The following is a 24,508-nucleotide window of genomic DNA, read 5'->3' as shown; positions in this document are numbered from 1 at the left end:
ATCAATAAGAATCAGAATCAATCATCATCTTCATTACTTTCATCTGCATCAGAATTGAGACCGTCATCATCAGAATTGAGACCGTCATCATCAGAATTGAGACCGTCATCATCAGAATCATTACCCTCTTCAACGTATTCCTCTTCTTTCAAAGATTCTTCTGAATGTTCCTCCTCTTCCTCTATCTTCCTCCGTGAAGTACCAACATAAGATAATGCTTGAGTGGCCCTCCAAGGATCAGAAGCTTGCCCCGAAGCCTCCTCGACCATTTCCCATGTCAAACCCTCCCCAGGGAAGACCTCGTCAGTACCAGGGTCACTAACTAGCCAATCTGAAGCATTCTCCATATCTTTTGAAGAGATAGGGTCCTTCTTTGGCTAGTTTTTTTCCTCCTTGAGCCTTTGATTCTCTCTAACAAAAACTAAGTCATTGAGCTTCTTTTGCTCAAACTTATTTCTTCTCTTTTTATGCACCTATAAGGAAATATAATGCATAAGTAACTACTATGAGTTTACGATCTTCTGACCTTTTATGAATCTATATTTCAAAATGAACTTATAGACAAAAAAAATATATAAAATTGTAAAATAATAAAATACCATATCAAACGAACTCCAATTGCGCTCACAACTAGAAGAGGTAGTTGTCAAACTCAAGATCCGTATAGCCATATTCTGGAGGTTTGGAGCTCTACTCCCATGTTGTCTCCACCATTGTGCTACAATATGTGTGCAACCTTTATAATTAATTTAGGTAATTAACATTACCAGAACTTGAAAGAAAATTATAAATTTATATTTTATAAAACAAAAGTCAAAAGAATACTACCTGGTTCGTCTTTGTTTCTTTGTCTTAATACCATATCTTTCCCAAATTACGTCAAAGAACATTTGCACGAAATTAGCTCTTCAGTTGATATCTTATCTTGGGTATGTGGATCGAGAACTAATTTTTCAAGGCACTCATTAAAACCATCCATAATTACCCCTTTTGACTCAATATCTGCATCTGCATAAAAGAATTTGGGGTTCAAGTAGTACCCCGCTGCATGCAATGGTCTATAGAGCTACTTATCCCATTTGTCATCAATAATCTCCTAAATTGGGGCGTACTTGGCTGTATCATTGCTCAAATTCTCTGCAATCTCATTCTTAGCCCTTTCCATTGCATCATATATAAAGCCCATGGAGGGCTTATCAGCATCAACCAAGCGCAAGACCTTCACTAAGGGAAGAAATACTAATATCGCATGCTTCACGCTACGCCAAAAATATTTTGAAAGAACAATATCTTGTGCCTTCTTTCCCTTGGCATCTCTAGACTACTTACACCTACTTCACTCCTCTGAAGGAAACATAGACCGTAATTCGATCCTCCTCTTATACATGCTCTATAGACTAAGGTAGGCAGTGGCAAATCTAGTGACCTCAGGCCTCACTAGCTCGTCTCTTTTTTATAAACTTGCGCATCATGCTAAGGGTAAATATGTGACTGTATATGAAGATTGTAACTCCTTAGCCTTAAAAATAATTCCTTTAATAGTAGGCAATTCACCAACTACCTCAAGCATATGATCTACACAATGTGTAGCGCAAGGAGTCGAAAATATGTGAGGCCTATTTTGTCAAAGCAAATGACCTGTAGCTAAATTGGGAGCAGCATTATCCGTGACTACTTGAATTACAAGTTCCTCTCCAACCTCCTCAATGCCCTTATCAATGAAAGAAAATACATAATGCGCATCATTAATATCATTGGAAGCATCGATTGAGCGCAAAAAAACTATACCTCGTAGGACAATTTACTAACAAATTCATGTTACTCCTCCTATCACTCCACATATCTATCACCCCAAATTTAGCCCATCCGTCTTTATGAGTCTTGATATATTCGTTAGTGTACTCGACTTCTTTCTACAGTAGTGACTCTCCAATCTCATAAGGAGTTGGAGCTCTTAAACTTGGTCCAAATTGCCCAATTTCTTCTAACATTGTATGGAAGCTATTCAAGCGAATAATGGTAAAGGAAATGCCCGCATGGTAAAACCACCGAGCAATATACTGAATCACAATGGCTCTATCTTCCTTCTTAAATATATTTTCAATTGTCACTTGTTTTTTTCCCTTTCCTCCCTTACCTTTCTCAATTACTGTCTCAGGGTTAGGTGTAAAAAAACTATCTATAGGCTCTCTCGTACGAGCCTTCTTAGACCCAAAAGCCTCCTGGTCTTAGAGTTCTGAGTACTCTGAGTACCAACCATAGCTACCTCTTCTTCCCCCTCTTCATCCTCTTCTTCAGTGTCAATATTATCATAAAAAATATGGACCATTAACTTTAATTTTGCTATATCCTTTTTTTGCAATTTTTTTACTCTTTTCACCTTCAATGTATTCCAAAAGTTCTTTCTATATCTAAGACTTTCTTACATGGAGCAACATCACCTCTAATACCGGTAAGATGTTTTTGAAATTTATTTATACCTGCATTAAAAACATGTCCACAAAAAGTGTACATAATTTTATTTCTGTCATTCTTATCAAGGTTAACACAATATTTCTATCTCGAGTCTCCACCCCTATTAGACCCCGCAGAAGACATCTGACATTGGAAAAATAAAACTCAAATAAAGATTATAGACTTACCTTTTTAACCCAATCTCTGATCTTCGATGTTGGTTACCTCAATCGAGCTACGAATCAACTCAAAAGTCTTCTAATACCACCAATAGCACCCTAAAAATAATTTCAAGGAGAAAAAAAACTTTTTCAATCCACAAAAAAGTACTTTCAATTCTCAGAAATTACTTTAGATTATCAGAAATAGGTGAGGGTTTCTTGTTTTTTTTCACTTTGGGGTTCAAAAATAAACCCCAAAACTTTTTTTATACAAACTTGAGGGTCAAAATGACCCAGTTTGCCCTTTTGGGTGAACTTAAATACAATAAAACGCCCCACTACCCTGGGCGCTAGGTGCCCGCCCAGGTACAAGTGCCCGTGTAGGGGCACCGGGGTCGAGGCGTACATAAATATTTTTGTGGTTGCTTAGGCGTCGAGCGGACCGTTTTTTGAAACATTGACGCTCTCTGTAGTGCACTTATCCGTCTGCGCTCAATAGCGCACTCATCCGCTCGCACTCAACAGTGCACTCATCCAGCCTGTGCTCAACAGCGCACTCATCCGCCCGTGCTCGCCAGCGTATTACTATTTCTCTGGAAAAGTCTCAGTTCTTACATCATCCCCCCCTAAAAAAGGATTTAGTCCTCTAAATCATACATTTGCTATTCAAATAAATGGGGGTCTTTTCCTGGATCTCATCTTCCCGTTCCCAAGTCTACTCTTCTAGTGAATGATACTGCCACAAAGCACAGACCAGCGGGATCTCCTTATTATGCAATACCTGCACCTTTCTATTCAGTATCTGAACTGACCGTTTAATGAAGGTCATGTCCTCTCTAATCTGTAAGGGTTCATATCTCAGAACATGGGATGGGTCGGGTTGATACTTCCGCAATAAAGACACATGAAAGGCATTATGAATGTTTGCCAACTCAGGAGGTAAGGCAAGTCGATATGCCATGCTTCCAACCCTCTCCAAGATCTCAAAGGGTCCAATATAACGTAGGCTCAGCTTCTCTTTCTTGCCAAACCTCATGATGCCTTTGGATGGTGACACCCTTAGGAAGACTTGAATACCCACCTCAAAACTCGAGGTCTCTCCTTCGGTTATCGACGTAACTCTTCTGTCGACTCTGAGCCTCTCTCGAGTCAATGTTATCTTATCTGAGTCACCTGGACGATTTCTGGCCCTAAAAGCCTTCTCTCACCATTATCGTCCCAACAAATGGGTAACTTGCACTTCCTTCCATATAGGGCTTCCAATGGTGCCATTTGAATACTGGCTTAGAAGCTGTTATTATAGGCAAACTCAATCAAGAGTAAATGGTCATCCCAGCTTCCCATAAAGTTAGTGACACAAGCCCTTAACATATCTTTCAAGGTCTGGATGGTCTTCTTCGATTGCCCATCAGTATGGGGGTGAAAGGCAGTGCTAAAGGTAAGTCTCGTCCCGAGGGCTGTTGACTGCAAACTAGCCCAAAATTTAGAGGTAAAATGAGTGTCCCTGTCGGACACAATGCTGACCGAAACTCCATGCAACCTCATTATCTCCTTGTTGTATGACTGGGCTAGTCAGTCCATGGTGTAGGTCATGCAGATCGGCAAGAAGTGGGCAGCCGGTCCACAATGACCCAAATGCTGTCATGCCCTAAACTCGTTCTAGGCAAGCTAGAGACGAAATCCATAGAAATGTGCTCTCATTTCTATTCCGGCACGGGTAAGGGCTGCAACAACCCAGCGGGCTTTTGATGCTCAGCTTTTACTTGCTGACTTGTTAAGCACTTAGACACAAATAGTGCCGCATCCCTTTTCATGTCATTCCACCAGAAGGTTTTCTTCAGGTTTTGGTACTAAGATGGACCGAGATTTTTTCGGGGAAATTGTAGTGTGCTAGTGAGCGCTGGTGGATAAGTGCGCTGTTGAGCGCGGGCGGATGAGTGCGCTGCTGAGAGCGTGGATGGATGAGCGCGCTGACAATCGTAGGTGGACGGATGCACATTGAGAGCGCAGACGATTGAATGCGCTACTGAACGTGGGGGGTGTATGGTCGTCTAGGGGTGCTTCTTCTCTCTCATGAGTGCAATGTGGCACATACATGCTTCCACCCCATCATTGTATTTCCCATGCTCTCACTCTCTCTCTCTCTCTCTCTCTCTCTCTCTTCATGCATGAGTGCCATGTGACACATGCATGCTTCCACCCTATCATTGTGTTTCTCATGCTCTCTCTCTCTTCATGCATGCTTCCACCATTCATACTTATTTTTACTCCCTACCCACTCATGAATTTGGGTTTTCTCCCTCTGTCTCCTCACTGGCCCTCTTTCATCCACATTCTCCTTCTCCTCCCTTAAGCCTTTTAAACCTCCCAAAGCCTTAATCCCTTCAGTTTGAACCCAATCCTTTGGAGCTTGGCATTCAAGGTGAAGCTAGTGGAAACACTTTGGAATTTCGATTGGAGTAGGTAAGTGGATCTAATTTCCATGGATTCAGGCTTATGTTAATGCCTTATCCTTACCTAATCAAAATATGAAACTCAAGTATGAGTATGGGTGTAAGTGCGAGTGTGGGTGCTGGTGCATGCTACTGAAATTCTTCTAAAGTGTGTTCTGATTTCCAGAATTATGGTCCCTGTTTGAGGGATCGTTTGGGTACCTTAAACCTTGCCTTAGACCACAAATTTTGGTGGGTTAGTAGCTCATTGAATCTATTTAAGCATGGAAATGATCCGTTGTTAATATCTCATTTGATTTAAAAGTTATTAGCCATTTTCTGAAGCATGCCAAATTTGTGAAGTAAAATTCTAGGGATTTAATATGTTTTGTATGAAGCTTTTCACTGACCAAAATATACTAGAATGAGGTCAAACCACTTTGAAATGATAGATAGATGAATCTATTTTGAAATTGGTTTTGGAATCATGATTAAATTCCATGTGGTTTGAAAGCTATGGTCGTTTTCCTATTAGGCTGTCACCCTAGAGTTTCTGCAGTGTAAAACAGAAATTTCACCCAAGAACAACAAACAGTTTGACAAAATTTAGACCAATATTTGGGGTTACCCCCTATACAAAAGCTGTCTTTTTATGAGCGTAGATTGTCGTAAGATTGGTTTCAGGTTTAAATGATCTTTAAATCTTATGATATGTTTTTAAAGGTAGTCTGTGTTCATATTGAAAAACCAGAAAAATAACGTTGTGATGTCTATTGCATTGATATACCGTATGGTATTGACATAATGATGTCTCTTGAGCTAATGAGCATGAAGATATGATTATACGCATAGCATGCATGTTGATGTTTCATGTGAGCATATGTATAACATGCTTATGATATGATATGTGCTGATGGGCACATGCTGTGTGTGTGGACTCATGCTTATGATATTATATGTTCTGATGGTCGCATGCTGTGTGTGTGGACTCATGCTTATGATATGATATGTGTTGATGGTTACATGCTGTGTGCATGGACACATGCCTATGATATGGTGAGAAAAATTGTGCCGGCCGCTAAGATCTTTCCCTGGCTCTCTATGATAGGATGAGAGTTAGGATATGAGTGTTCGGGAGGGTCGCGCCCCCCAAAATCTAAGTGATGCACGATCCATTGGGACCCATTTGGTAGTGTAATGCCCTCCCGCCAAAAGGGCACAAGGAGAGAGTCATGTTTTGCAAGCCACCGCCTATCAAAAGCCCCAAAGCCCGCTTGGACTGTGTGTGTGTATGTCTGTGAGGCACTACGCAACGGAATGACCCATTGGTGGTGTTTCCCTCCTGGTGTGATGGTAGAAGTTCTAAGCATCGAGATTTGATTGGCTTGATGGATAAGGCTTCTACTTCAGGACTTAGGTAGTATCTCTTGATATTGTTTATGCATGATATATACTTGCCTAATTTTGTTGATCTGTTAAGATGCTCGTGTTTGAATGATTTGATCGACTTCTGGTTCATATCATATTTGATCAATCTGATTTGTTATTGCTCCACCATAAAACGAATCATGCACGACACATCGTTAAATACGATTTTCGACACATCGCTCCATGTTTTGTAAGATTTGCATAACACCCTGAGTATTGTTATGATGCGTAGGCAGGAAAGCATAACACCTTGATCTATTTAATGGGCTTTACAACTGACTCTTTTAACTTTACTCTTTGTAAAGTGATAGCGGGTTTTGGAAGGGCTTTTTGGTGATCGCAGTTGGAGCCCATACTCCCTTCCCATGGAAGCTTCTTTTAGTTATGTTTTAGTTGGCAGATTGGCCTTATGGTCCACTTTGTATTGGAATTATGTCTTGTTAAATGGGCTTTTTATGCCTTGGACCCAGTTGTACTCACTATTTTGGAACTATCATATGCCTTTTTGGGACTTTACAACTGTCCATCAATTCATGGTTATGTGTTTTGTGCTTGGTTTTTATTTTCTTTTGTGGTTGGCTTTGATCATTATAAAGCTTTGAGCGCACTACAACCTGAGTGGCTTTCTCTACCTGTGGTCGTGATCCCACACCCTATTGTCTTTCGACGAGCCCGTGTTAGCCCTCTGTGGGTCCGGCAAGGACAGTTGGGGGTGGGGTTCTGGCAAAAAGTGAATCCCACCACCCCAATCACACATCCCCACACACACACACAAAACAAAAAAAATCTCCAAAAAAAGATCATCTTGTCACCAACTCCACATGACCTCCTAAGAAGCAGTTTCATGACCTTTTGTCCTTTATTATCCCAAACTGTTGCATGTTATACCATCCTCACATCACCACTTAGTGTCTGGTCTTCCTCGTGTATATTCACCAACTTACCAAAATAACAACGAAAATCAAATTCTATTCAGCACAGAATATGTCTAGTGATAAAGCCATCAATGCCTAGCTCATTAATCGTTATGCTGAGTCTCCTTTTCTGCTTTAAGTGGAGAAATGTCCTTGCTCAAAATTACATATGCTTTAGAAAATCCCAATTGACATGATCATAAGCTGTATTGAAGTCGATAAATATTACCTTGACTCACCATATAGACCCTAAGTTTACTAATTAATGAGCTACATAATCTACATTTGTCGCACTTAAGAGAACCCATTCATGTGGCATGACGAGTAAGACTGTAAGGGTTTACTAATTAATGAGCCACAACTTCCAAAATTGTACGCTTCGAGAGCCCCTTCATGTGGCATGATGAGTAAGAATGCAAAGGAACTACTTAGATACTTTTTCTTATAGTCACTCTTCCTTTATGCTTCTAGGTATGTTTATATGGACAGTCAAATGTATTGGTGTGCCTTGAATACAACATATAAGTAAGCTATTCCAACCAATTTTTTATACCAGTTAGATGTGTAGTTTGTTCTCAATAACTCGTCCTTCAAACTCGACTTTCAAAACCATCTAACTTGAACTCATTACTCGAGCATATCCACTTGTTGAGTCATGAAGGCAATAGTAATCTTGGAAAGTGATAGTATAAGGAAGACATTATTGAATATACAATACAACAAGTATGAGTAATAAGAGACTAAGGGAATAATTATAGGAAAAAAATGGTTGCAAAACAGTAATAAAATTACCAGCGAAAATGGTAGTGAAGTAAATACGATTCCTTCACCAAAACTGAATTACCCAACTAATTTCCTACACCTCATAGGGCTTACCATCCTATACTGGGAATTTATTTAATTTGGTTTATATTCCAAGCTTGGTCTTGTTTTGTGCCATTAGTGAGTGAAGGATTTTGTCGGCTTGTCGGTCATCTGTGAACTCCATTTTCAATATACCTATTGGCTGTTCCAATTAACTAAGTAAACAAAGTTATAAAAATTGATAGAATGGAAGTTTAAATATTGTTTCAAATATTGCGTCTCTGACTCAGAATTGGGAATTTCCCGAGTTGGACTGTATTTGGAGCTGGCTACTTTATTTTGTTAAATATAACCTGCTTTGTCTCAGACTTGCCCTGGTTGGACTGGGGAAATCTGACTTGGATCCCTGCCAAATTTTAGCCTGATTATGATGGTTTCAGAAAAAAGAAAAATAGCCTGATTATGATTATGGGAAGACAGGTTCAAAATGTGATAGAATGGAAGTTATGGAAATTTAGGATTAGCTTACATTAACTGTTATTAGGACTCCTCACTTCAATGAAACTTAAACAATTAACCATTCAATAGTTTGTCGAAGTATGAATTTAAAACGGGAAAAGTTTACATAGGATGCTTGCAATTGTTGATTTGTGGGCAGACTATCTCCACTTGATTGGGGCAGACCAATTAACGACATAGCTGGCCTGCCCATCAGACAATGATGAACAGGCGAAGGCCATTTGAGGCAACATGTCCCTATGTGTGGCCCTATTTGAATTCAAGTTATTGCTTTTAACCAAGCTATTGATACTTTGAATATTGCCTTTTAACCAAGCTATTGATATCAAAAAAAAAAAAAATTGTCTTGTATTTTATCTATATGAGAGTTACTGGGTAAGTGTGTTCCCTTTATTAAGGTTCTCTGTTATTTTATGATGTCATCTTGAGATCGTCCTCGTGTCATAAGGAAATTCTTCTCATTCACAAACCCCCCCCCCCAAAAAAAAAAAGGAAAAAAAACAAAAAGGGATTTCTTTCTGTTTCCTTCTTTCTTCCTTTTCCACTATCTTCTACTGATTAATTAGGACTGAGAGAATTGGTTGAATGGGATATGAAGGATCTATGCATGCACACACGAGATAGAGAGAGAGAGAGGTTCTATTGACTACGGGTCTATTGATTATAGGTACTGGCTATCTGTTGGTGCTCAGCCATCTGACCCTGTGAAAAGGATTTTATTTAGAGCAGGTCTTCTGCCACCTCCTCCAATGTTCGCCATGATGCATAAAGGTGGGCCCCGTGACAACCGCGTCATTGACCCTTTGACTGGTCGCCCTCGACCCACCACTAAACCTTCTCACAAAGATGAGGCTGAAGCGCCACACTTCAAGCTCCTCATGAGCGCTTAAGTTCCAGTCATGTATGTGACTATCATCTCTCTATCTCTCATAGGAACGGAAACGCTATTTAATTTGTTGGTACTTGGCTTAATCAGCTAAATTTTGCTTGAGTATTGAGTTGTTAGACAGTAGAAGGTATAATGATGTGAGAGTTGTAATCTAAAAGACTCCTGGGAAGTTCTTATTGAATTCCTCATGCGTCCTTATGTGTCATTTTGTACTTACTGATAGCTCCTAGCTTAGAGTAAAATCATCAGTTCATGTGGGAGGTATCTCCTCTTAGATAAAGGAATGTATTTAGTTTTCTTTTATGCATCTAATACGTCTCAAAATCCACATATTAACAGTTTTTTAACTCGAATCCATTCAACGGGATGAGGACCAAATCAGGCTGCTGGTACAATTCCAACAGGGCGCTTCACTGAGAGAGAGAGAGAGAGAGCCCAACATGCTTACACACCCCTTTTTTTAATTGTCCAATGGAGTGAAGCTACAGAAATGGGGATGAATATGAACTTTTTCCACTGTGTTTATTTCGCATTCCAGCACGCACATATTTGTAGAACAATATGTAAATGAATATGCTGAGGAGGTTACCTTGCCACTTAGAATTTTCTAGTTCAATTATATATGCCTTGTAATATGTGTATATAATCAACCCAAGCATTCTTGCATGCATACGTACATGCTATGGACATATCTCGCAAAGGATAATCGACACTGTACAACTCTTCTGCTCTTGATTAACTGCCGTCATGTATGCATACGTATACATGCATTATACATCATGTCTACTTGCATGCAAGCATAAATGCATAATACATCGATGCTTACTTTTGCTTTGAACATATATGCTTCCATGCTCACTAGTACGCTTGCTTACATACATAATGCTTTTGCATTCCTTGCAAAGGCTGATTACCTTCCTAGAACTGCTCTTTTTTGTATTTATTGCCACCATAAGGTGGAGCAAATTCGGATATATGATTTAAAAAACAGCTGCTGAGGATTACGCCCCTCGTTCCTGACGAACTGGAATGCATGTACGCACATGCACGTCATGCATATTTGCATGCATGGCATGGCTGTTTTCCAGCTTAAAAGTAGAAAATTAAGAGAAGAAAAAGAGAAAAATTGGCAAATGGGAGGTGGCTGGTGGAGGAAGACATTGATTCTAAATCTGAAGCTTGTTGTGGCTCTGTTGTGCACCCTTGGGGATCCTGTTGGCTGCTGCGTGTATGGTGGTGGGGGTGTTTGGTAATTTGGTGTTGGTTGGTGATTTGATGTTAAGCCATCAGACCTCCTCAATCTGCAAATAAACAAATAGATAAGTTAGGAACTTAAGGCTTCTTTTAGACAGATAATGGTATTTGTTGGGGTGGCAACGGGTTGGGTCATGTCTGGGTCTGGCCGGACCCGAAAAATGATATGGGATCCGAATTCACTGGACCTGGACCCGGAGTATTTGCATCCCTGCACGGCTGCACCCTCATAAAAGGACTAAGATGCTTCCCAATCTTGTTTCCCCCATTCTTTTAGAAGTTTTAGTAGTCTGTCCTAAGTGAATGTCATGGTCCTTTAAGAAAGTGAGTCTCTTTTGAGAGAGAGAGAGAGAGAGAGGGGTCATTCGGGCTTGGGATTGACTGATTGAGATTTGACATTGCAGCAGTACTTCCATAGTTGGATTCAAAATTGAACCGCCTAGAAAAGAAATGTACGTGGTTAGATGAGTTGTCTGAAATCTAGTTTTGACCTTAGGGTTGAACTACCTGGAAGAGATATGTGTATGTCCTGAGTTATTTAGATTTGACTGTCTAAAACATGGATTATATATATCTTCTTTGTTGGGAAGATTTTTTTCTTGGGCGGAAGGTATGTATTGAAATAGCGAAATTTATCAAAATACACATTAACTTTTTCACAATGTCATAGTTTATCTTTCTTTGAACAATTCCAACTCATGGTGAAGTGTACTTTGATTGTGCTTATTTTGAAATTAAATTAAAAGATCTCATATATATATTTTGATAAATTCTGGGTAGGATGTTCCAAATCCAGGATTTCAAGGGTCCCCTAGCAGTGATTTGAGCAAGAGCAAAAGTTGTAGTTTTTTTCCAAGAGAGAGAGAGAGAGAGGATTCATGATCATCTTACCCTGAGATGGTGGGGCAAAAGGTAATGGCATAATTGGCAGCCTTGCAAGTGAAGGTGCTGGTTCCATCATCATAGGCGTAGGAGTAAGCTGTAGGGCATGCACTTTTGAACATATTGGAGTACATGATTGGTCTGCATGTCTCTGGGTTCCCATACTCCCCACTGCAACAGTATGCATCCGAACCAAAGGCTCGAGGCGCTTTTACATCCCACCACCCCACCTCTCATCTCAATTTCATCGCCATCCACTACCTGTAGCTCTTTTGGACACCCTATCCATATTTTTCAGCACAATAATAAAATGAGTATATGTTTTCCCTTTTCATGGAGAGAGACCCATTTCATGGACAGAGAGAGAATCTAAGTGTCAAGTTTTTTTTTTTTTTTTTGATAATCCAGAGGAGAAGATTGGCCATTACCTAATTTTTCAAGTTTTTTTAAGTAGTTTAGGAGTTGGTTTTTTAAAATGTCTGTAAAGTGGTGTTAGTAGAAATGAAAACCACAATGTGCGACTAAAGATGTGTGGGTGCTACCACCACAACCCCAGCCCCTTCCCCAATCAAGTGTCAAATTATCAATTTTCTTCACCCCACCTCTATTGTCAATAGACTGAATAAATAGTCACCTATATTTTCAATACACTGAAACAATAGTCTTTTTTTTAGAGTGAGAATTGTTGGGAGGGAGTTATGTATAGTGTTATATAATCTTTTGGATAAGTAGCAAATTACCAATTTTTGCCTTGTGTTCACACCCAATTGGTGGATCATGGTTAATGAGATAAAAGAGTGCACCTCGGCATGGTCACTCAGATGGTATGTCCCTAAGCCTTTTTCTTTTTTGGGCAATTTGACAGTAGGGATTGAATTTCAGATGTAATGTTCCTAATGTAAGTTACTAACCAACAAAGCCCAAGCACGATTCTTACCACATATCCCTTCATTAGATAGTGATTCTTTATGCTCTTATGGATCATAGTATGCTTTTACATACCAAAATAAACCCACAAAAGTAAATTCTCTAATTTCTTTTTAAAATGAGTGAACTCTTCAATAATATATTACATTTTTGAAGGACTAAAATTAGTTAATATTGTTCTTGAACGCTAGAGAGATGCTCAGGCATAAGAAAATTGAGTAAATGATTATGGGTCCTAGCCACTAACGCTTACTCAAGTAGACTGGGACCACAACGTTTCATGCTTGCCAACCAACAAAAATAACCACATATCAATCCAATCGATATTAGAACTGCTATAAATAATGCCTAATGATTTAGGGTGTGGTTTGTATAAGGTTGCAACCTTCAAGAATTCGATTAAGGCGCACCTTTAAATTTTATCACAAGTATTATTTTGATGTAAAAAATTTATAGGATGACTTGAGAATCTATTATAAAATTTTAAACTTCAAAAATAGTTTAAATCAATTAGATCTATAAACACTTGAAAATCTTGAAAATGGACGGTCCAGATAATATTGCAAGATGCATTATTTTTAGGAATCAAAATCTTTTTTCTTTATATATTCATACATCTCGATATCGAGATAATTAATTAGAGGGTTTTCTAATATCAAAATAACATTTGATAATAGATTTTTGAGGTAAACCTTAATTCTATATTTTAAAGTTGCAACCTTATGTAAACTGATTTATAACTATGATTTATAGCTACAAATAGTGTCATTTCTTAGGTTTCTATTATGAAAAAATTACCTGTGGAAGGGGCTGTCCATTTCTACAGGGTCCAAAGAAATGAAAGAGAATGTTATGAAGATTTTTAGGACCCCAAAAACTACCTATACGATTTGGAGCAAACGAATGTTTCGTTCTTCTTGGGTAGTTGAACCAGCGATTATTACATGTATTTAAGATCATAAGATGACGTATACTAGCTCAATGATGAAATATTAATTAAAAACAAGTCCAAATTTTGAAAGTCCAAATTTTGAATCAATGTTCTATAAATTTCTTAATGCATGATTTCTACAAACAAAATTCTTTATTTCAAAAGATGAAAATGTTGAAAACCCATGTCGAAAATTTCATGCCAAAATCTCGGAACTATGGGTTGAGGAGATTGTTGTGCCCCTAAACTCACCTACATTTTTTTTTTGAACGGTAACGTACGACTTATCATTAATTCATATATAAAATACAAGATGTTCAAGCAAAGACACAAGATTACAGAAATGAACCAACAGAGAGGGAGTATGAATTCCTTCTTTGGCAAGAATATTGGCATCTTCATTCGCCTCTCTATAACAATGTTGGACCGTTGCCATAGAGGTTGATGAAATATTTCAAATTTGATGAAAAACAGTGCTAAATCTCCAAGGAATATGGGCCTTTCTCTTACTCCAAGCAATGACATTTGCCGAGTCTCCTTCGATGATCCTGCTCCCTTCCAAAGTGCATAGCAATTTCAAACATTCTAATAAACCTCGTTCTTCCGCCTCGTGTGCTGTTGTGATAACACAAGGACCCGAGTAAGAATATACAATGTGACCCAAATTATTTCTGATGAGTCCACCACAGCCAGCTGACCTTGGATTGCCAAAGGACCTTCCATCAAAATTAAGTTTGAAGGAATTCACTAGTGGTGGTATCCAAAAAATCTCATTATGAGTGTTATTGGTAACACTCATAGTCGCCACTACCAAGGGATTGCTAATGATAAGAATTTTAGGAATAAATCCACTATCGTTATGTGTAAGGAATCAATCAGCTGCAACTGCCAAAATATTCGATTTTAATAGAGCTAGATATGTACTTATATTATCAAATGCTCTTCTATTTCTTTCCTTCTACACATTCCAAATAAGGCTAACCCAAATAGATCTCCAAAGAATAGTTCCCATTTTTGAAATATCGAGTGTCATCCATTGGTCAAGAAGAGCTCTGACATTTTGGGGCAAAGGTAATGACAAATTGAGGCATTGCCGAGTCCAATCCCAAAGGTTGTGAAGTTTCATCACTGTCTTTGCCTAAGATACATACATTAGTGATAATAAACCCTCTCTTTCTCACGTTATCAGCAATCGTTAATTTATCTTGACACTTGATCCATAAGAACGGCTGCACTGTAAGAGGCATGTACAATGTCTTAATATTGAATAAACTAGCATCCAACTCTTTCAAACGATTAGAAAATAATAGATTGTAGGTTGACTTAAACGAAAATCTCTTGAAGGGGTAAGATCCAAAATAAATGTATCATCTATATTTGGAGTCAAACATGTGCCATTCAATAATCCCAACAATGTTTGATTCTACTCAATGAATCTGTTTGTACCTCTCCTGTATCTACAAGGAATGGATCAAACAATATTAGTATAAACACCCCCACTAGCCTCCTTGAGAGATGCTAGCGGGTTTAAAGCTTTTGAAAAAACCGCAGGGAAAAGGTATCTCAATGGTTCATTTCCAATCCATTTGTCAAAAAAGAGTGGATTCTCCATTCCGCATTATATTTTGGAATTGCCGTAGATACACAGATCTCTCATAATCAATACCTCTCCAAATATGAGACAAACTTGTCCCGTTTCTGAGACTTTTAATGAGACAAAAGTTTAAATCCATTCCATATTTATCTCTCAGAACAAGTACCCAAAAAGACTCAGGTTGTGTATGGATCCTCCACCACCATTTTACTAAAAGTGTCGAGTTCTTATGTTTCAAGCTCCTAACATCTAATCCCCCCTCCTTCATTGATCTACAAATGTTTTTCCAACTCACCAGATGAAATCTTTTCCTTCTTATGTCATTTCCCCACAAGAAATTTCTCATAATTCTCTCAAGTTGTTTTTCAACTTCTTTTGACAACTTAAATAAGGACATAAAATATACTGGGCGGTTGGACAAAGTGGATTTAATCAACGTATATCTTCCCTATAGAAAGAGTTTTAGCTTTCCAACTGTCTAGTTTCTTGTCAAATCTCTCCATCAATAGATCCCAAATTGATCTTGAAAGCCTCAAATGCATTAAAGGAATTCCCAAATAAGTACAAGGTAAGGACTTAACACTACAACCTAATAAATGTGTCATTCTTGAAACTACCATTTACGGACAACCAATACCAATGAACTTGGTTTTACTCAAATTAACTTTAAGTCTAGTTGAGAGTTCCACACTTTTCATGAAAATCCGTAGGCAAGTGATTTCCTTAACCGTGAGATCACAAAATATAATAGTATCATCAACATATTGTAAATGTGATACTATAAGACTATTAGTTTCAAATTAACACCTGATATGATCCTTTGCACTGTCAATCCATTAAGCATGACACTGAAGCTCTCAGCTACCAAAGTATATAAAAATGGTGAAAGAGGGTCCTCTTATCTCAATCTTCTTGATCATTTGAAAAAACTAGTTGCTTTGCCATTAACAAGAACTGAAAAATGGGTAGAAGACATGCAACCATCAATCCACAATCTCCACCTTGAACGAAAATTTTAGCCATGATAGTTTGTAGTACGCCCCAATCAACCTTATCTTATGCCTTCTCAAAGTCTAGCTTACAAATAAGGCTCGGTTTGCCATCCTTGATTCTTGAGTGGATACATTCTTGTGCAACCAAAATACTATCCATAATTTGCCTATTTTTCAAGAATGATGATTGTGGTCCTTTAATAACCATGTGAATTACTTGACATAGTCTATTAGCTAAAATCTTTGCTATGCTTTATAAAGACTACTAATAAGACTAATAGGCCAAATATCTTTGATCTCCGCAATGACATTTTTTTTTGGAATTAAAACAATAAAAGTAGAATTCATGTCAATATTAATTTTACCCCTCCAATAAAATTATTCAAATAATTGAACAATATCATCTTTCAAAATATTCCAAAAAGATTGAAAAAATGCTATTGGGTATCCATCTAGGCCAGGAGCCTTATCTCTGCCTAGGCCAAAGACTGCATCTTTGATTTCTTGCTCTTCAATTTTTTTCTCTAACCATTGAGCTTGTTCTAACGGCAACCTAGTAAAAGGTAGATCTTGAATGGATAATTGAATACCACTATCGGCCTCATAAGACTTCTTGAAAGGATCAACCAGGGCCCTTTCAACGTTTGACATGTTGTCACAGTCTATTCCTTCAATACAGAGGCTTTGAATTGAGTTACCCCTATTCCTTGCATTAGCAAATAACATGAAAGAATTGCGTGTTTTTATCGCCCTCCTTGAGTTATTTCACACGAGATCTTTATCTCTAATGGATTTCCTCTAAATTAAGCAACTGTTTATACGTATCCACCCATAAGCTTCTGTCTCTGAATTGATCTTGTGTTAGAGCACCTCCCATAAACTGAACATTATCTAACTCCTCTTTATGAAACTTTGTAGCCCTGATTATTGATTGTAAATCTCCCTAAACATTCTTCTTCCATGTAATAATCATTTGTTTCAATAGTTGGAGCTTCTTTGAAATCTGAAAAACTTTTCAACCATCAATGGTAGTATTTTTCCAGAAATCTTCAATCATGCTGAGTAAATATCTCTCTGATAGCCATGCCAATTCAAATCTAAATGGGGATGGTCCAAACAAGAAAACGTGAGAGTTAAGATGAAGAGGGACATGATCAGAAGAAATTTTTGATAAGACTTTCACACTTTTTTTTTGGGAAACGACTAACAAACTCAAAAGAGACAAGAAACATGTCTAACCTTGTCAAAATAGGATCTTGTAAATTATGATTGGACCAGGAATAGTTTGCCCCAGTAGAAGGGAGATCAATCAATTCATGGTGCTGTATAAAACCTTCAAACAATCTCATACAAGAAGACATAGAAGAAGAAGATGTAGATTCACTTGGCCATCTAATAATATTAAAGTCACCGCAAACTAATCAAGGCACATTCAAATTTAACTGAATATTTGCTAGTTCCTCAAAAAAAGTAGATCGCCCATATACTACAGATAAACACCAAGAAAAATTATCTATAGGCCTTTGGAAAATAATAGAAATGTGTCTACTAGAAATAAAGTTTTGTGAAGCACTCAAAACCAAAGGGTCTCAAAGGACCCAAATACCATCAAAAGAACCAGAAGCATCTACTGTCAAAAAATCTAAGCAGCTATTTCCTCAAACCAATCTGGTAGTATAAAGAGTCGGGGCCTCCAATTTAGTTTTTTGGAAAAGCAAGAGATCAGGCCTTTCCTTTCTGAACAAAAAAAGAACATCTCTCTTGCGTTGAGCACTATTGAGGCCCTTGACAGTCCAACATAACACTTTCATACAAACTGGTAACCTTCTCTACGTTTGGTGACCCTTGAAGGACCAACAAACATAGGCAGCAAAGCTTTAGAATGAACACGAGGACAAGCACTTACTTCACCGTGATAATAGTTAATATGACATACTAAATTGTCAAGTTCTCTTTGAAGCTTTCACTTCTTCTTGGATTTACGAATTTTTCACCCAACAAGCCTTTCCTCTAGTTCCTTTCTATGCTCCTCCTTTAGGGTATCTGTAATGGAGTGAAGAAAGTCACCATAATGCACATTAATTACATCCAAAACTATACTAACTTCCGAAGGTCGGATCACTAAGGACATGCCATCATTGACATTATCATAGTCATCATATCCCTGAAAATTATCTACTACAAGAACTTCATCATTAGCATCATCACTCGGTGGTCTCATAGCAATTGGATGAACTATAAGAGGTTCTTCCAGCTCGTGTTATTTGAGGCTTCGATTACTGTTATCAAGAACAACACTTTCAAGATGCCTCCAAAGTTTATTAGTATAGGTAAAAATATCATATATTCCTTCCCTATCTTTTTCCTCACTCTCGACTTTATAAACCAACACTGGTTTCAACAAACTTCCCATTCTTTTGCATCTTTAACTGCTTGGAAGCAACCCTCCCAAATAGACTCCTCTGTTGCATTTTTTCTTCTTCAGATATCATCTTTTTACTCACATCAGAGACAGAGCCAGCTTGAAACTCAATAATGGTGTTCTTTTGGGTTACTTGTGGGATGATAACTTATTTTTTGAAGCTGCAGAATTTTCTTATCTTTGATGGACATCTGTGGGAAGGAATTAATTGGCCACTCATCCAAACATCCAAAGGGAAACTTTCCAAAAGTTTCAAACCGATTATGGCAGGGAATAACATTGCTTTCCAAAACAGATGATTTTTTACAAGGAATTTCCATAGTACATTTTTTTAGAATGTTTCCATCAAATTTTAACAACCCATTTTTTAATGATATATTTCCCTTTGAGAGGTGACGTGGTAGAGAATAACCTGAACTTGCCCTCCCACGAAACTTTCGACGATGATATCGGTTGTCAATTTTTGAAACTCCATTGTTGCAACTTGAGACTGACATTAATGGCTTTTGGGAACCATCATCCTTATAGACATTCTGCTCACCATTCAAGCTATGTTTCACCTCTTCAAAAGAGACTTTAACGAAACCTCTCTTATGAATTCGAATCTCTTTAAATGCAAGTTTAAAATCAAAGCCTCCCATTTTTAGGATACCTTCTTTAGGATGATTTACACTTTTACTTTCTACTAGGAAAACAAGAGTATGATTGCTGGTTAAATTCCAATCAATCTTGATGAGCTGACCACATAGATTTGTTACCTCTTTAAAGACTTCAGAGGACCGAGCAATGATTCGAATACGATAAATCGCAAACCACGATGATTTTGGTTTGATCAAGGAGGCTTATAAGGTAGGGACCCATCTTTGTGTGACTAAATCAGCTCCTCAGAAGCGCTAAAATCTCTGATCGATTACTTTAATAGCTTCATCATAAGAACCCAGAAAACAAATAAATTTACTTCTTGGGATTGAGAAACACATGCTTGGGGTCTTAGTCCAAGTCTTATTAACCCATTCCAGGAACATCTGTACGTCTAAAAATCTCTCCTTGAAATTCATGATCATTGTTGACTGAATTCTCTTTCTTGATATCATATCAAACCAAACTAGTGGGATTCCTATGGAGATGAGAACTCGAAGGAGAACGTAAAGCCGCAATATAGGAAACACTGCCTTTCTCCATCTTCTTCTCAAAATATACCTTTCTCAACTCTTTATCAATCTACCACTCAATTGCCATTATCATCACACCACCACTTCCTAGCCACTACAACTGTATCACCTACTTGTTCTCTTTGTATCACCCACCATCACCATACCACAGACTAGAATCATCTATCAAAACATTTCTCTCTCTAGATTTCTACAAGGAACTCTCTCTATGAAAACTTTTTTCCCCATGCATGAAAAATTACTGAATTTCTGTGATGAATTTCGTCAAACATGATTCGAGCCCAGAAAAAAATCCCCTCAACCAGAGTAAGCCATTATAAAAAAAAGATCCAATAAACAAATTGGGCTCAAACCCACCACAAATTACATAGCAATGAAGCTTACACTGCTGAGTAAGCTTTGCACTCTTCCAAACCAAAGAAAAGCAAACTGTCAATCCGGACTCTCTCTCTCCACCCATTCCCACTACAAATCCTCAACCCTTAATCCCTCTCTACAAAACATCGTCTCTTAATCCCTCTCTTCAAACCCTCTCTGCAAACCTTCGTTCCTCTCTGCAAACCCTTGTCCATTAATCCTCTGCAAACCCTCATCCCTCTGCAAACTCTCTCTCACCCCTTTTCTCTCGTCCCTTAAATCAGACAATTGTGCCTCTCTCACACAAAGCTTGGCATTCAAATCAAATCATACCCAGCATTCTACCATTTCTTCCCTAAACTCACCTACACTGATGTACACTCCGCAATCAGTTGTGTTACATGAACCTGAGGTCCTATGCAGTACCACCACCATCGGCAAATTGTAGCCATCCACCAGGCTCACATCATAATAATCAAGGGCCTGGGGTGTTCCTAGGGTGATCTCGAAGAGAGAAGCAAGTGGAATTGCACCCAAACCATCACACTCTAGCTTCCCACCACAATCTCCTGAAAGGCAATGGCCTATACCGGAGACATCGAATTTGCACCCTTTTTGAGTCCAAATTTGACTCGACCAATTAGGAGCGGTCGGAATGGTGACACTCTGACCGGAATCCAGTGAGTGGTAGTTGAAGCGTTCCCGCTCTGGCTAGTGTGCCTGGCCATATTGCATAGGGGCAATTGTTTGCAACTGTGAATGAGCCTGCATGAGAGGTGACAGAGAGAAAAGGGATGAGAAGAGAGAGGAGGAAGGGGAGGAGAGAGAAAGGTCTAGAGGTGTTTGTGTAGAGAAATTCGGTGAGTTTAGGCATTTGGAGAGAGAATGCAAGGTGTTAGAGATGGCAGCTTGTGTGATTTATGCATATAATGGTGTAGGTATGTATGTTTGTGTACCGAGAGAAGGGAAGGAAATTGGAGGGGAGAGCATTGCTAAATATAAGAGAGAGAATGGGGTTTTTGGTTGGGTTGGGAATTGGGTTTAGAATTTCTTTCAAATTGGGTGGCATGACATCTCTCTCTCCTCAAAAGTTTTGAAGGTTGGGCTCTCTCTAAAAGATTTGAAGTTTGGGTTTACGATTTTGTCCTAGAAATGGGGTGGCACGTACAAGAAGCAATACCTTTATGGATAATCCACGGCAGAGGTTGTATGCCTAGCAACGAAAGTGTCCCCTCTTTTTTTTTTAGTAAAGATCCCATGGATCATTACTTTTTTATAAGATTTAGAGATCGGGAAATGTTTATGTAGAGCCGAGGCTCTAAACAATCAAATTTGAGCCTATCTCAAAACTTTCATTAAAAGAGGTTGTTTTGATGCTCAAATATCTTCAAATTGATCATCTCGACATCAAGATGTATGGACATGAGAAAAAAATAGATTTCAAGTTTTAGAAATATTATATTTTGTAACGTATTTTTGGACCGTCAATTTTCATAGATCTATCGATGTACACTATTTTTGAAGCTTTAAACTTTATAAATAAATATGAAGTATATTTTAAGGCTATCCCAAATATTTTCAGCATTGACACCACATTTCTCGACGCTATTTGAAGGTAGGCTCTAATTTGATTGTTTAGAGCCTAGACTCTAAACAAACTGCAACCTTGAGAGATATCAAAAAATTTCATACTCCTCTCCATTGGGCAAAACCCTAATAGATGTGGTTGATATAGATGTCCACCTTAAACAACCCAAGTAAGGAAGCCCTCTAAATTATGTTAAAAGGTGTAGTTTTGGTGTTGGAAAACTTTGTGATGGCTGAAAAAATTGTTTCATCCCTAAACACGAAATTCAAAGCTCTAAAAATGGTGCAAATTTAGGGGCTCTACAAACATTTGAACATATTGAAAATGGACAATCTAAATAATACGCTATAAAATACATTGTTTTCAACACTTGAAATTAGCAATTTTTCATATCCATACATCTCGAGGTTACGAAGATCAATTATAGGGTTTACAGTGTTGAACAATCTATTTTGGTGGGTTTTTGACATGCGCTTCACTTCTACTGTATAATATTTTCTATGTCATGATCATATTTTGTCACTAGGTGTTTTGAAATAAATTAAAATGGGTGTGGTTTGAATATAGCCAAGGCCATAAACCATCAAAGTAAGGCGTGCTTTTAAATTTCGTCAAAAGATATGGTTTCAATATTGGAAATCTTTATAATGGCCTAAAAGTTTATTTTCATATCTAGTTATAAAATTTTAAGCTTAAAAAATAGTATAGATCAAGCATATCTATAAACATTTGAAAATTTTGAAAATTGACAGTCTAAAAAATGCATTACAAGATGCATTATTTCCAATACTTGAAATCTATTTTTTTTATGTACGTTCATTTTGAGGTTGAGATGATCAATTTGAGGATCTTTAGACATTGAAACAACCTATTCTAGTAAATTTTTGAGGTGTGGCTTAATTTTATTGTTTAGGGCCTCGCCCTTATATAAAACTTTTCTGATTAAAAAAGTTGTGGCAAATAAGGAGATCTTCCTACATAGTTGATGGTTGCTGATCAAATAACAAAAGTGATGTCGGTGGGGTCTTGGTTTCCATCTGGTGAGGAGGCAGAAACCTTCTCTCGAACAACCGCAGAGGTCCGACGCGTGGTTTGCACGAGCCCTCCTACTTGCGGATAGGCGCAGACGGTGTACTAGAGCGCTGATGCTCTTTACGTTGCTTGGGGGGTTCGGGTACACGCCCGGGCTGATAGCCCTCTTAGAGCAATTATGAAGCCCTCCTTCTGCTTGTCAGAACGGTTTTGACGGGGGCCCTCTTCAAGCTCGCAACCTCTCTCTTCTCTCTCTAAGCTATTGGAATAGGATTCGAATGTCCCTCCTCCTTGGTTGCCCTCTCGAGAGGACTGGTTGGCCGTTAAAGGGGGAGTGAGGAAACCCAAGGGTTGAGACCCATGGGTTTACTCACATCCGTCGGCTTGCAGGTGGATGCAGGCTATCGCGCGGATGAGGTCGCGTGCGAAGATGAGAGAGAGAGAGAGAGAGAGAGAGAGAGAGAGAGAGAGAGAGAGAGAGAGAGAGAGAGAGAGAGAGAGAGAGAGAGAGAGAGAGAGAGAGAGAGAGAGAGAGAAGGGGTGACTCGGCTTAGGAGAGGGGGAAAATGACCTGTGCGGCCAGGGTGCCCGCGGGACAGCGCACTCTGGGGTATCTTCTCTCTCTCAAAGGTTTCTTTCTCCCTCTCTCCTCTCATACGGGGATTGGGGACTCACAAGGAAAAAGAAGCTAATGAGGAAAACACAATCTAACCTTGATTCTTCCCAGCTTTTGGGGGTATTGAGGCTTGAAATGAGAGCTCCCCTTAACAAATGTGTTATGCTTGCTTATATAAAGGATTCACCAAACAGGGGTAAACGGTCAAAAGCCAATCTTAATTACAATTTAAGAAATTAGAAATAAATCTTGAAATTAGGTGCAAATGACAAAAATGTCCCTGAGATCTTTTCAACGAATGACGAAACCATCCCTACATACAGGTTGCTCCACCATGGCGAGACCGTGGAAGCTTGTTCTGCAAATTGTGGCAATGGTTCAACTATTTCAGCAGCATATCTTTAATGTTCTCTCGATTGTGAGCATTTTGATACCTTTTAATCATGCTGTGTTTCTCTCGAAGCGCAACATCTGTCGAGGCAAGTTGTTGTATGTCATTTTTTATGTACTTCCATCGCCCATGCGAATAAGGGGTGAGCCGACGATAGCTTGGTCTTGCAGCTACACCAGACACCCACTGACTAATGTTGTGTTGAAAAATAAAGCCTTGGGCCACGTGACCTAGGTGAGGTGAAATCACACCAAAGAAGGACCCTTCAGTTATAGCCCTATGCTAGCAGTTGCAGAACTGTTCTAAGCCACCGCCATTGCACTCAGAATGTCGAAAATCCCTCGAGGACCAAATTTGGGCTCAAACGGACCTCCCCAAAGGGGTCTACACCCATGCGGCCTCACAACTTGCGGGTTTCACACTAGCGGGGTGCGGCTTCACCAAACCAGTCTCCGAAAATGGGGACTGCGACAATGCTTTTCGGCAATAGCTTCGCTAACCCACTGCGCCTTCCTCTGAAATTGGAGAGAGCTCAAAAGTTGATATGTTCTAGATCATGCCAGCCCCGTCATTTTGATCTATGACACACACTGTAGAGTGACCGGGAACCGCATTGCTCCAAGGAAGAAGGTGTCCACAAAACCAGAGGGAGAACCAGGGTTCAAGGAGAAGAAGCTTCGGATTCCGTTAAGCATAGCTCGACATCAAAACCTTGGATCACCGTGAAGACGAGTTCAATGCAACCACCT

At 38.8% G+C, this 24,508-nt stretch overlaps 1 pseudogene; it reads right to left on the bottom strand.

Moving 5' to 3' along the window:
• Window positions 1–3,825: 3,825 nt before the first annotated feature.
• Window positions 3,826–21,157, bottom strand: LOC18445029 (pathogenesis-related thaumatin-like protein 3.5; annotated as a pseudogene).
• Between the last annotated feature and the right edge of the window lie 3,351 nt (window positions 21,158–24,508).

The sequence above is a fragment of the Amborella trichopoda genome, chromosome 13, assembly GCF_054954075.1.
Source record: "Amborella trichopoda isolate Santa Cruz 75 chromosome 13, AtrichopodaSantaCruz75HAP2 v2.0, whole genome shotgun sequence".
Lineage (NCBI taxonomy): Eukaryota > Viridiplantae > Streptophyta > Magnoliopsida > Amborellales > Amborellaceae > Amborella > Amborella trichopoda.
Note: the sequence above shows the minus strand (reverse complement) of the source record. Positions and strands in the feature narration are given on the sequence as shown.